We start from the raw sequence: 13,957 nt of genomic DNA, 5'->3' as shown, positions 1-13,957 counted from the left end.
GTAGCAGCGTGTGGAAGTCTTCTCTTGGAGCCAAGATCCCACCAAATCAGGTGATGACTGTCCTGTTTACTTCAAGCCAGCACGCTTGCACAAAATGTAAATACAGGAAGAGACAAAACGGAAACGATCGGCTGGATTTTATTTGTCCAGCCATACTAGCTCGCTTTTGTCACATCCCGATTTTTCAAAACCATATTGATGTAGTATTGGGAATGTTCCGTGTCCAATAATAATAATTTGGCTATAAAATTAAGTATTATTTAGATTAGAAATCGGGTGGACACGTAGAAATCTTAATTGGATCATAAAGCTTGTGAGTCGCGAAAGATGATTTCCCGCGAACGTAATCATCCCGAATTCAACATGTTGAAATTCAGTTGATATGCGTCGACGTATACGATGATTATTGGAGTGTTGCTAATTAAATTACCGTCATCTTATTTGTTGATGGGGGCGGACATTTTCAAAATTATATGATTTTCGAGTTTGAATTACTAAACCGAGACTTTCTTAACATTCAATACGATTTATTTATAATTTTGGTTGAATCAAGTCTCATAAAGTACATTATTTATTTATTTATTTATTTATAATACTAGTTAACTAATACTAATCACAATTTATTTATATTAATAGAGACCTACTTATTTGGCCGTGGGAGGAGAACTCTCACAATATTAATCACTCTTAGTAAGCCACTTGTTTTTCTTAAATAGAATGAGAGCCACTTGTTTTTATCTATGCGTGTCAAGACTCTTTCAATCTCGACACATAATGCTCACGTGCCCTTCTAACGATACATGTAAAGCCATGTGTCTCTTCCAAGTGAGACCTTATGCTAACTTGACACCTAAAGACAAAGTGTCATTACCATAAGAAATTAGTAATCAAACTCTTCCCCACTTGGCCGAAGGCAGAAGGATTCTTTCTCACAAAACGTCTTCATCACTCTTGTGAATCCACCTAAGAAGCCATTTGTCTCTTAAAGAAAGAAACTTTGCGTGACAGGCCACATGTTCTCTTCTACTCTTGCATGGATGGTTAAGTTGTCTTCTTAAGGTGAAGACACTCATACATATAGGTTAGGCATCATTACTTCTCATATGAGCTAATCCACTTTTATGTTCTATTTGTACCACACATGGCAATGTAAAATGAAAACTTTGTAAATTTATCACACGTAGCCTTCCTTCTTCATGCAAGCTTACACTTGTGTTCTCTTTACCTAAGAGTTGGCACATTAGTTCTGAGGTGCTGAGAAACATAATCGGGGAAAACTTGATCTTCTCTACTTTCAAGTGTGAGTATGAAAGAAAGACTCCATCTAGAGCTTTGAATTGATCAAGTTCCATTCGAGGTAAGTGAAGACTCTAGAGTTAACTTAGTTCAATTTACTTGAAACTTTTAACTTGGTTGGTTGAGAAATGCCATTCTAATGTGCTATAATATTATGAATATGGTAATTGTTGAATTTGTTTTGCTGGTCTCATATATGTTTGGGAAAATTCCAAATAAAGGCCTGAAGTTAAATCCGTTTATCAAAAAAGGGTCTAGAGTGCATAATGTATTAAATAAGGGTTTGAAGTGGTCAAATTTGTTTCAAATAAGGACGTGGCAAGAACATGCATCTCACGTGCCACTTTCTAAGGGGGCATTTTCATCCCGGGGCAATTTTTTTTGTTTTTTTCTTTCTTTCTTTCTTTCTTTTCTCTGTTCATCTGCGTCTTGTTCTTCTTCGTCCTTCTGCACCATCGCTGAGCAGCTTCTGGTGCCCGATCTCACTCCAGCTTCTGGTTTTTTTTTTTTGTGTAATCGAAAAAGCTTTTCTGGTTTGGGCCATGTCATGTTTCTTTTTCTATCAGTTATGGATTCATTTTTTTATTTGTCACAAACAGGTACAAGCTGGACTTTTCTGCCAAGGAAGATGCTTTGCAAGCAAAGATTGGAATACTTCAAGATAATGAATCGAATGATTAAGTGTCATAGTTTTCTCAAGCTTCGACAAAAGAATCTATCTGATGTGCTTTTCATCTGTTTGTTTGTTGATGCAGAGTATTCGAACGTATCCAGATTTGAAAATTTTAAGAAAGTCCGAGAAATTCAATCCTCTTCTGAAAAGGCTTGGCGAATCCTTAATCAATGAAAAATGCTATCAATGCCATTTAACCCTTTACGGTATTGCTCATCTGCAATTGTTACTATGTCATCATCGATGACCACTCCCGCAGATGTGAACACCCAATAACTCCATTCAATTCCTTCTTCACAGAGAAACCATGCCCCACGATCCTGCACATGCGACACCGCTCTAACGCGGATGGCTCAACAAGCCCAGCGGGCATGCCACGGTGGTTCTGTCAAAGTGGAGCAACTTGTTTCCGTTGGCAAGGTACTGCGAGTGCTTCCTCAGAGTCATATCAACTCACCCATCGCTGTCACTTGGTTTTGAATCACCACCGAAATCCAACCCTAGGGCTCGGTTTTGGATGAGTGTGGAAGGAAGGAAGAACAAGAAGGAAGAAGATGAACACTGAATGAAGAAAAAAAAAGAAACAGAAAAAGAATGAAAACAAAAAAATTGCCTCCGGATGAAAATGCCCCCAACATGACTTAGAAAGTGGCATGTGCAATGCATGTGCTCGCCAGGTCCTTATTTGAGACAAATTTGATCACTTCATGCTCTTATTTGACATATTGTGTACTATGGACCCTTTTTTAAGAAAACAATCCCACTTCGGGTCATTATTTGGAATTTTTTCTTTATGTTCAAAAGGTGTGTGATTGTTTTCTTAAAGTGTGGTATAATTGGCAAGTAAAATTGCCAAAATCTGAACTTTGAAATGTCATCCTTGAGGGGATTGTTAAATTCGTCTTGTTGGTCTTATGCATGTTTAAAAAGGTAATTGATCGTTTTACTTAAAGCGGAGTACGTTTGGTAAGTGGAAATGATGAATATGAACTTGGAAAAGTCATATTTGTAAATTCAGACTTAAATATTGTTCGTAAAATCTATCTTCTGAGTCGAAATATATCTATTTCTGAACCCAAACAGATTTTACTCTCAGAATCTGGATATATTTATTTCTGAACCCAAATAGATTTTACTCTCAGAATTTGAACATATTTATTTATGAACCCGAACAGATTTTACTCTCAGAATCTAGATATCTTTATTTCTGAACCCGAGTAGATTTTACTCTCGAATTTGGATATATTTATTTGTGAACCTGAGCCGATTGTACTTTCTGAATTTGGACATATTTATTTTCGAACCGAATAGATTTTACTCTCAGAATCTGAACATATCTATTTTTGAACCGGAGCAAATTTTATTCTCAGAATCTAGAATATTTTTACTTTCTAAACTTGAGTATATTTACTTTATGAACCAAGTAAATTTACTTTCTGAACTTGAGCAGATTTTACTTTCTAAACTTAAGTATATTTACTTTCTAAACTTGAATAGATTTACTTCTTGAGTCTAATCACATATTGTTCATACTTATTTGTTTGTCTAATGCTTGTAAATGTTTACTTATCATTGCAAAATGGAAGAGATAAGTATGTTGTTATTATTATTATTATGTTAATGTGAAAAGGCATGATGAGAAAGGAAAAGAGGTAAACTTGTAATGAGTGTTTACTTCATTCTTAAAGCAAAAAATATCAAGGTTAACATGTGCATTGTACATAAGAATATTATAATTGTCAACTGTAAAATTAATGGTGACTATGCTCCGTGTGTCGGGATGCCTCGGGAGTCGAGATACTCCATAGGTTGGGATGCCCTGGAGGGTGTACTGAGATGCCTCGAAGTTGGGATGCCCTGCTGTGTGATCGGGATGCCCCGTGTGTCGAGATGCCTTGTGAATCGAGATGCCCCACACTACAAAAAAACACGAAATTTGCGACGAAAATTTGCGACGAACGTTTTGCCGTCGCAAATTTGCGACGGAATTTGCGACAGATTGTATTTTCCATCGCAAATTTGCGACGGTTTATTTCCGTCGCAAATTCTGTCGCAAATTTGCGACGGAAAATACAATCCGTCGCAAATTCCGTTACAAATTTGCGACGGAAAAACGTTCGTCGCAAATTTCCGACGGAAAATAAAACCGTCGCAAAATCCGTCGCAAATTTGCGACGGCATTGTAAGTCCGTCGCAAATTTGCGACGAAAACTACGTCCGTCGCAAATTCGTAGTTTATCAGCCCGTGATATTCCAACCCTATCTCTCTCTCTCGCTCTCTCTCGCTCTCTCTCGTTTTTCTCCCTCTTTCGTTTGTCTGAAATCAGCAAAATCCGCGCACGCACATATTAATCTCGGTGAAGCTTTTGTACCGGTAAGTGTCATAGCTAGCTTCGTGACTATTCGTCGTTGCATTGTAATTTTCGTTTTTTTAATATATGTTTATGTTTGTTTTTTTTTTGTATCTGCATCACCGGTTTAACGACCGGCGACACCTCGCCGGCCTTTGGATGTGGCCGAACGGCCACGCTGTTTTGCGACGGAAATAGTTTTCAACGCAAATTTGCGACGAATAAATGAAAATTCTGTTGCAAATTTGCGACGGATACTATGTGCCGTCGCAAATTTGCGACAGATACCTGATTCCGTCGCAAATTTGCGACGGATACTCAAATCCGTCGCAAATTTGCGACGGCACGTAGTATCCGTCCCAAATTTGCGACGGAAACCTGATTCCGTCGCAAATTTCCGACGAATAAATGAAAATTCCGTCGCAAATTTGCGACGCAAAACTAATTCTGTCGCAAATTTGTGACGAATACATTCCGTTTCCATCGCATATTAAAAATTATTAAAAAATGATTCTTAAGTGATTATTCTTTTTTGGGTATGTGCCTAATTGAAGGTCTCGCAATCCAAGTGGACGTTGCAATTCTCATCAAATTGATCACTTTCTCCTACAAATATTTCAGTCAAATAGCACATGGTAAGTCTTCTTTACATTGTAGTTTTTTCTATTTTTGCAATTTGATATTAATTGTTACGTGAATAACAAAAATTATAATTTCCAAAATTTTATGGTTTTAATTAAGAACAATAGATATGATATTTTAAATATTTTACCAGAATTTTTTATTTTAATACAGACACAATGCAAAGAGAAAGGGCTTGGATGTATAATAAGAACTTACCTGGACGTCAAGGATTGACAGGGCTTGGATGTATAATAAGAACTTACCTGGACGTCAAGGATTGACAGATGAGTTTCGTACTGGGTTGGAACTATTTTTAGACTTTGCTAGTAGTAAATATGAGTTTATGGATGGAAATAAGTTAAGGTGTCCGTGTAAAAAGTGCGGTAATGGTAAATTTCTTGTGTGTGATCAAGTTAGAGAACACCTTATTAGATTTGGGTTTACTCCGAACTATTATAATTGGACTTCCCATAGTGAACCATTTATATCTGATGAAGGATATGGAAGAAGTGACCAATTTTCAGTTAGGGAAGAATGTGGCTATTATGAGCAATTGAACCCATACGAGAGGATGGTGATTGATGCAGCTAGTTATAATTTTGTCACAGAAGCAAATCATGCAAGTACTAGTTTTACTCCTACACGTGAACAAGTGGGTACTAGTCATGCTTCACAATTGGAAGATATAGGAGTAACGGGTTTTGAGGAGAATGTGTATAATGAAACTTTTCAATCTAATCAGTTCTGGGATGTCTTGAAAGCAGCAGATGAACCTCTATGGACAGGTTGTGAGGACCACACTAAGTTATCGGTGACAGCCCGACTATTAAATATCAAGGCAGAGCATAATGCGGGAATCATTGCCTCGTGATAACAACATGCCAAGTGATTTTTATGATATGAAAAAGCTAGTGGATAACTTAGGTCTTTCGGTTGTAAGGATTGATGTATGTAGTAGGGGTTGTATGATATATTGGAGAGATGATGAAAATGCAGAATCTTGCAAATTCTGTAGCCAACCTAGGTACAAGATTAACAGGAGGCCGAGTCGTAATCAGAAGCGTAAACCATGCAAGCAAATGTTTTATCTGCCCTTAATCCCCAGATTGCAAAGGCTTTATGCGTCTAAAGCCACTGCTGAACACATGACTTGGCATGCAAATCATGAAACAGAAGAGGGTCTAATGTGTCATCCTTCAGATGCAGAGGCATGGCAACATTTTGATAGAACATACCCTGAGTTTGCAATGGAGCCTCGGAACATCAGGTTAGGTCTCTGTGCCGATGGATTTGCTCCATTTGGGAGAACAGGAAAAAGTTATTCATGCTGGCCAGTTATCTTAACGCCGTACAATCTTCCACCTGGTATGTGCATGAAGACACCTTATATGTTTTTGACATTGATCGTGACAGGGCCGCAAAATCCGAAAAAGTTGATAGATGTTTATATGCAACCATTGATTGAGGAGTTACAACGGCTATGGGTTGAAGGTGTCCCTACGTATGACGTTTCTACCGATCAAACATTTGTTATGAAGGCTGCCCTTCTTTGGACGATAAATGACTTTCCAGCTTACGGAATGTTATCTGGATGGAGTACTGCTGGGATCTTAGGATGTCCGATATGTTTGGAGAGGACAAAGTCATTTAGATTAAAACATGGAAAGAAGCCTAGCTATTTTGACTGTCACAGACAATTTTTACCGCCAAGTCATCCTTTCAGAAGGAATAAGAAAGAGTTCAGCAAGAATAGGACTGAAAGAACGCGTCCACTATTGAGGTTGACTGGCGATCAAATTTGGGAGCGTGTGCAGGACTTTCCAACTGTTGTTGAAAACCCGCACGGCACGACTTTTGAGTACGGAAGTACACATAAGTGGACAAAATGCAGTATATTTTGGGATCTACCATATTGGAAGGCCCATCTTATTCATCATAATCTTGACGTCATGCACATAGAAAAGAATGTTTTCGACAATGTCATAAATACTGTGATGGATGTCGCCGGAAAAACAAAAGACAACTTGAACGCAAGAAAAGATATGAGAGATATTTGCGATCGGCCAATACTAGCTGTGGATGCAAGCAGCAGGGGACCAAAACCGAAAGCAGTTTATACATTGGATAAGGAGCAGAGGCGAGTTGTTTGTCAATGGTTGAAATCTGTGCGGTTTCCTGATGGATATGCTTCGAACCTCGGGAGATGTGTTGATTTGAAGGAATGCAAGTTGACAGGTTTGAAGAGTCATGATTGTCACATCCTGATGGAAAGACTAATTCCAATAGCTTTGAAGGAAGTTTTACCGAACTTTGTATGGGGCGCCATTACGTAATTAAGCAATTTCCTCCATGATATTTGCTCGACCGTGTTAAAAGTATCGCACATGGAAAAACTAGAGAGAGATATTCCAATTATTCTTTGCAACTTAGAAAGGATATTTCCTCCAGCGTTTTTTGATTCGATGGAGCATCTCTTAGTTCACTTGCCTTATGAGGCCAAAGTTGCAGGTCCCGTCCAATTTCGATGGATGTATCCATTTGAGAGGTAATGTTTTCTTTAAAATACAGTTCAAATGAGTTCATCATATAATATGTCCCGATAAGCTTCTTTCTATTTCAACTAGATTCTTATATCATTTCAAGAAAAAAGTGAAGAATAAGGCACATGTTGAAGCTTCAATTTGTAATGCATATATTGTGGAAGAAGTGACGACATTTGCATCATACTATTTTGAGCCGCACGTTCAATGCAAGAGGCGGAGAGCAGGCAGAAATGATGAGGGCCCCATTGATCCCAATTGCACAGCATTCTCTATTTTCAATTATCTGGGTCGACCAAGCGGCGCATGTCAGTTTCGTTACTTATCAGGCGAAGAACTTCATGCAGCCCATACTTATATTTTACTGAACTGTCCAGAAGTCGAGCCATACTTCAAGTAAGTGTAAATTTGTAAATATATGTTTTGCGTGTCAAATATTTGCTAATAATGATATGGTTTTTAATATTAGGATTTTCCAAACTTCAATGTTTGGACTACAACCAAATGAGTTTGACCGTTTGTGCGATGAACAATTTGCAGCATGGTTCAAGACATATGTAAGTTGCCTATGGATCAAAACCAAGTTATTAAAATTATATACATCATTTAGTTAAATATATATTATTAACTTTGCATGTGTAACCTTATATGTTCATAGTAATTATGATGAAATTGGAGGGCAAGGATTGCTACATTATCTGTCATGGGGTCCACAGTTAAGAGTTCGAAGTTGACCAGCATATTTCATAAATGGATATAATTTTCATACTCAAGAATATGGAATGGGAAAATCCACAATGAATAGTGGTGTGTCTGTTCGGTCATCCAATGGTGACAGTTCGAAAGATGATTTTTATGGCTTGTTGGATGAAATCATAGAAATATAGTACCCTGGACCATTAATGATGCGGGTTGTGTTATTTAAGTGCACGTGGTTCGACCCCGTCAAAGGAATGAAGGTGCATACGAAGTTCAATTTGGTTGAAATAAATCACAAGAAAAGGTATATGAAGTATGAACCATTTGTCTTGGCATAACAAGCAATTCAAGTATGTTATGCATCATATCCTAGTTTGAAACGTGACAAAACTGATTGGTGGGCTGTATGTAAAATCAAAGCATGGAGGAAAATCGAGGAACACTGGAAGGATAGAGCCTACCAACAGGAGGAAGTGTCTAACATGGTTGAAATTGAGGAATATAACATACCAACTTTACGAGATCCGTGTGGAGCAATGATAGATGTGGAGCCAACTGAAATTTGCAAGTTAAATGTACAAGAATGTTCAGAATCTGATTTTCAGACAGATGACGAAGACGAGGACGAGGACGAGGACGAGGATGAGGACAAAGACGAAGACGAAGACGAAGATTAAAATTTTTGTCATAAAACACTACAGATGTGTAATTATTAATGCTACAGGTGGTATTTTGGTTGTTATCATTATTGTTCTTGTTATTATTGTTATTGTGCTTTTTTATTATTGTTATTGTAGATTATTCTTTTTATTTTAATTGATCGTCCGAAATTTTGTCCCTAAATGCCGACAAGTCTAATATTATTAACGTGCCCTAACATTTCCGATATTCTAATTTCTATTACAACATTTGAGATGCCTAAATTTTGGATTGAAAAAAAGATGTAGCAAATTTAGGACCCAAATAAATGAGATGCTAAATTTTTGACCGAAAAAAAAAATTCACAAATTTACAACGTTCATGTAGTATGTGCATATTTGCGCCGGACTCAAGCTGTCCGTCGCAAATTTTGCGAGAGAATTTGTACCGTTCGAAATTGTATACGGATAATTTAATCCGTCGCAAATTTGCAAAGAAATTTTTTTTACGTCGCAAATTTGCGACGAATTTTTATTTCTGCTGGAAATTTTTTGTCGATCGCAAAATTTGCGACCGATATAGAAAGTCCGTTGCAAATTTGCGACGGAAAGTTGATTTTGCGATAAGATTTTTACCGCTCGAAATTTTCGGCGTAAAAAAAATCCATTGTAAATTTGCGACGGACTAAGATTTCCGTCACAAAATTTGCGACGGACTATGATTTTCGTCGCAAAATTTGCGACGGACTAATCTGTCCGTCGCAAATTTGCCGTCAAAATTTTGCCGTTTAAATTTGCGACGGAAAAATTAATCCGTCGAAAATTTGCGACGGGAAAATTAATCGGTCGCAAATTTGCGACAGACTAAGCTGTCCGTCGCAAATTTTACGACGGACAGCTTAGTCCGTCGCAAATTTTGCGACGGACAGCTTAGTCCGTCGCAAATTTTGCGAGGGAAATTTTGCCGTTCAAATTTGCGACGGAAAAATTAATCCGTCGCAAATTTGCGACGGATTAATTTTTCCGTCCTGAATTTTTGTCGGTGGAAAAGTTGCGACGGACCGAGCAAGTCCGTCGCAAATTTGCGATGGACGTCAGCGTTCCGTCGCAAATTTACATGTTATTACCCCTCCCCCTTCCCCGACGCCGCCCCCCGCCCGATCTGCGCATTCCCCCCGCCCGTCGCCATCGCAGCCGTCGCCGTTGCCGCCCAGCCATCGCCGGGCCGGCCCGCAGCCCCTCGCCCGTCGCCGGTCGCCCTCGCCCGCCCCGCAGCCCCCGCCCGTCGCCCGCCCCACCCGCGCCCTCGCCCCGCCTCGCCGACCGCCCCGCCTCGTCGCGCCCTCGCCCGCCCCTCGCCTCGCCGCCACCCCGCCGGCCCGTCGCCCGCCACCCCGCCGGCCCGTCGCCCGCCCCCCCCCCCCCCCCCCCCTTTCTCTTTCTTGTGTTTTGCCCTCTATGATGTCCCCCCTCCGCCGCCGGCCGAGGTCGGCCGGTTGGCCCGTCGCCGACGCCGTCGCCGCCCCCCCACGCCGTTGCCGCCGCCGACACTGTCGCCGCCCCTGACGCCGTCGCCGCCGAGCTCCGCCGTCGTTCTTCCGGTCGTGGCCAAGCACCTGGCCGACTAGTCACCATTTGATCTCACGCTTGCGCCGGGACCGCCACTGTTCTATCGGTCGATTTTTATTGTCCTTGAACCAAGTAAGCAACTCTCTAAACCTAGTTGGTATAATTAGGTAATTAGTCGGACTTGTTTAAGGATTATTTAGGATCACTTTTCGTTGGCTAAGTTACTGGTCGATTTCAGGATTGCATGTGGCTTTGATCGATGGTCGACTGGTTAATTTGTCTATTATGTGGATGATTAAGCGTTAAATGACGATAAGTTGATTGATTAGGCGTTTTCACAGAAAATGCTTGAAAATTGAACAATTCTATAAAAAAATCAAGGAAAATTACGGAAAATTAAAACAATGGTATATGTTGGCAACAAATATGAAATTTGACCGTAAAAGTTTTTTAAACTTTTTAAAAAACAAAAATTACAGAATATCACAAAATGGCAAAAATTAATAGTGACCACCCATTTTCAATGAAATTTAGATTTTTTAACGTTCCGGGGAAAAAAATATTAAAAAATTAAAAATTTCCATAACCTTATAAAATGGCTTAACATAAATGTGGTCACCCACTGTGAGGGAAATTTTTATGTTTTTTGGGTGAAAAAAAAATTAAAAAAATATAAAATTTCAATACTGCACAGAATTGCCTAGAAAACATTTGGCCATCAACTTGCAGTGAAATGTAAATTTCTTTAGATGGCCAAAAAAAAATTAGAACTTAAAAATTTTCAAAACTTCACGGAATGACTTATAATACCTGTGGCCACCCACTTTTAGTTATATTTAATTTTTTTAACGTGCCCTAAAAATTATTAAAATAAATAAGGACAAAAATTTTGGAAACTTTACATAATAGCTTAGACTACCTGTGGCCACCCAATTTTAGTATGGACAAATTTTTTTATTTCACGAAAAAAATTTATATTAAAAAATAATAATTTAAAAATGCTTAAAATTTTAAAATTTCAAAACTTTACAAAATGTCTTAGAATATCTGTGGCCACTAACTTTTAGTGAAATTTTTTTTAGGGCCCAAATTTTTTTTTTGCAATAATAATAATTTTTTTCTTACAAAACTGTACAGAATGACTCAGAATACCTGTGGCCACCCACTTTCAGTGAAATTTAAATTTTTGTACGTTGTCAAAAAAAATTTAATCAAAATGAATGCGATTCATATAGTGATGTTTAATACCTGTAGCCACCCAAATCGTGCTCATACATTGATGTTTCATATCAAAATGAATGGGATTTATAGTATATTTGTTTGTAGGAAATTGCACGTCAAAAACACTCGACATTGGCTCATTTCAAGGAAACATTTTCTCAGTCTTTCCATCAAAATGGTAAGCTTCGTCATGTACATCATTATGTGTTCGTAATACGTGTCAATAGTTCTTTACATATTCGCATAACCTTCCTACTTGTCAGTTTAAACGTGGAGGTCACATGCCTAGAAGACAATGCTCTTCCTCGTCCTCGTCCCCGTCCCTTTCCTCTTCCCCTGTCCCGGCATCTAACCCTCAACCACAGTATGGTCCGTCACAATATGGACACGTTGGCCCTTCCTCCAACACTCAACAACATGTTACGGGACTTGGCCACATGCGAACTGAACGTTCTCCAGTTCAATCTCCTTTAGCTCCCTCTCCTTCCGTTCCACCCCATTATTCGGCGGAACAATCGAATATTGACGGAAACATAGGTCAAGAAGATAACCGATTCTTCATATGCCCATTTGGAGATTCGTAAGTACTTCATTTTTATTTTAGTATATGTAATATTTAGGGCTTTAGATATTGATGTCAATTGAATTGTCCATGTTGCACAATATTCATATGAATGCAGATTCACGGATGCTCCGTCTGTTGTGAAGGAATTGAACAAAATAGTAAGAAACTTTTGGATGGGAGAGTATATTACTTACAGAAATGTTCCACAAGAAGTGAAAGAAATGTGGTGGAATGAGTTCAAGGTAAGTTTTACATATTTTATTTTCTCACCAATTAAGTGTGGTGTAGTATATTGATGGTCAAGAATGATGTAAAGGGAACAGAACAACTCTGTAGTTTTCGATACCTAAAGGACCAGATATTTTTCCCGACATGAACTTTACAAAATCTGTCTATATTTGTTTGGTGCATGGTTATGGATATATAATCATCATAATAATTTTCAATTTGTGTTTTTATTCATTGCAGCGGAAGTTCAAGTGGGAGGAAGCGGAAGACAATGAAGTGAGAAGAATTTTCGATAAGAAAATAAGTGATTTTATGCGAAATGTCATGAATAGAGCGAAGAGCAAGCAAGCGAAGCCATCTTTCTTTACAGCTGACAATTGGGAGGCAGTTAACACATTTTGGGCATCTGAACAGAGTCGGCAACTCTGTGAGCAGAATAAGAAGAATCGATCTTCTAGTTCTAGTGATGGGTCAGCCACATATGCTGGGGGCTCTATTAACATTGCGGAGCATCGCAAACGAATGGTAAGTCTGTTAAATGAGTTATAAGTTAATTTAATTCAATTACTCATGTTTACATTTTGTAGGCACATGAATTGGGGACGGAATTGACATTTGCAGCTACATTTGAACGCACATTTCAAAAGAAAGATAAGACATGGACTGGCGATCGAGCAAAAGCTGTTAAGGTATGTAAGGTTATACTTTGGCTTATATGTAAACTATAATGAAAACCGTGAATGCTTTCAATATTTTTGGTAGATATATATATATATAGTGATTTTATTTTCATCTACATTGTTAATGTAGGAAAAATATGATGAACTTTTAATGAGCAGTGCTAGTGGTAGTGATGATTGTCCTGAGTCCCGGCCATCAGTTGATAATATGGCATTATGGATGGAGGCAACGGGTGGGGCGAGAAAAGGGAAAATATTTGGGATGGGATCATTATCAAGGATGTACATGCCGAATAGTCCTGGAAGTTCATCATCCACTAGGACTGGTCGAAGGAGGTCACGACTAGACGAGCAATTGACCCAAGAAGTGCATCGTCTGAATAATTTACTTGTTAAGAAGGATGAACGAATATATAACTTGGGAGAACAAATGAGAGTCGTTATGCAACACCTTAACATCAATCGCTATGGCGATCCTCCTGTACCTCCAGCCAATCCAGTAGGTGATGGGAACAATGATGACCAACACATTGATGCCGAGAATGCTGCTGATGATGATGATGATGAAGATTTTCTCCGGTCTTTCTAGTTAAAATTCTCAAAATCGGGGGTAAGCTTGCTTCATAATCTTGGTTTTTCATAATTTCACTCATATTCATATGTAAGAACATTTATGTTCGTCCCAAAACGTATTTTTGTTAACCCTTTTGTTATTTTACACCTAGTTCCACATCCATGCATAAACGCCTTTTTTATATTCTGGACTGATTTATGTATCGACATTTCCTCAGGTCTCGACAAAAGTGACTACTTTTGGTGTCCTGCCATCGTACCAAAGCCGCGTCTTCTTCTGTATGGTTTTTTTGCGTCTTC

The sequence above is a fragment of the Syzygium oleosum genome, unplaced genomic scaffold (genome assembly GCF_021117445.2).
Source record: "Syzygium oleosum isolate NSW1041296 unplaced genomic scaffold, Sole_v2.1 Sole_v2.44, whole genome shotgun sequence".
Taxonomy (NCBI): domain Eukaryota; kingdom Viridiplantae; phylum Streptophyta; class Magnoliopsida; order Myrtales; family Myrtaceae; genus Syzygium; species Syzygium oleosum.
The sequence above is the reverse complement of the archived record's forward strand: the minus strand, read 5'-3'. Positions refer to the sequence as shown.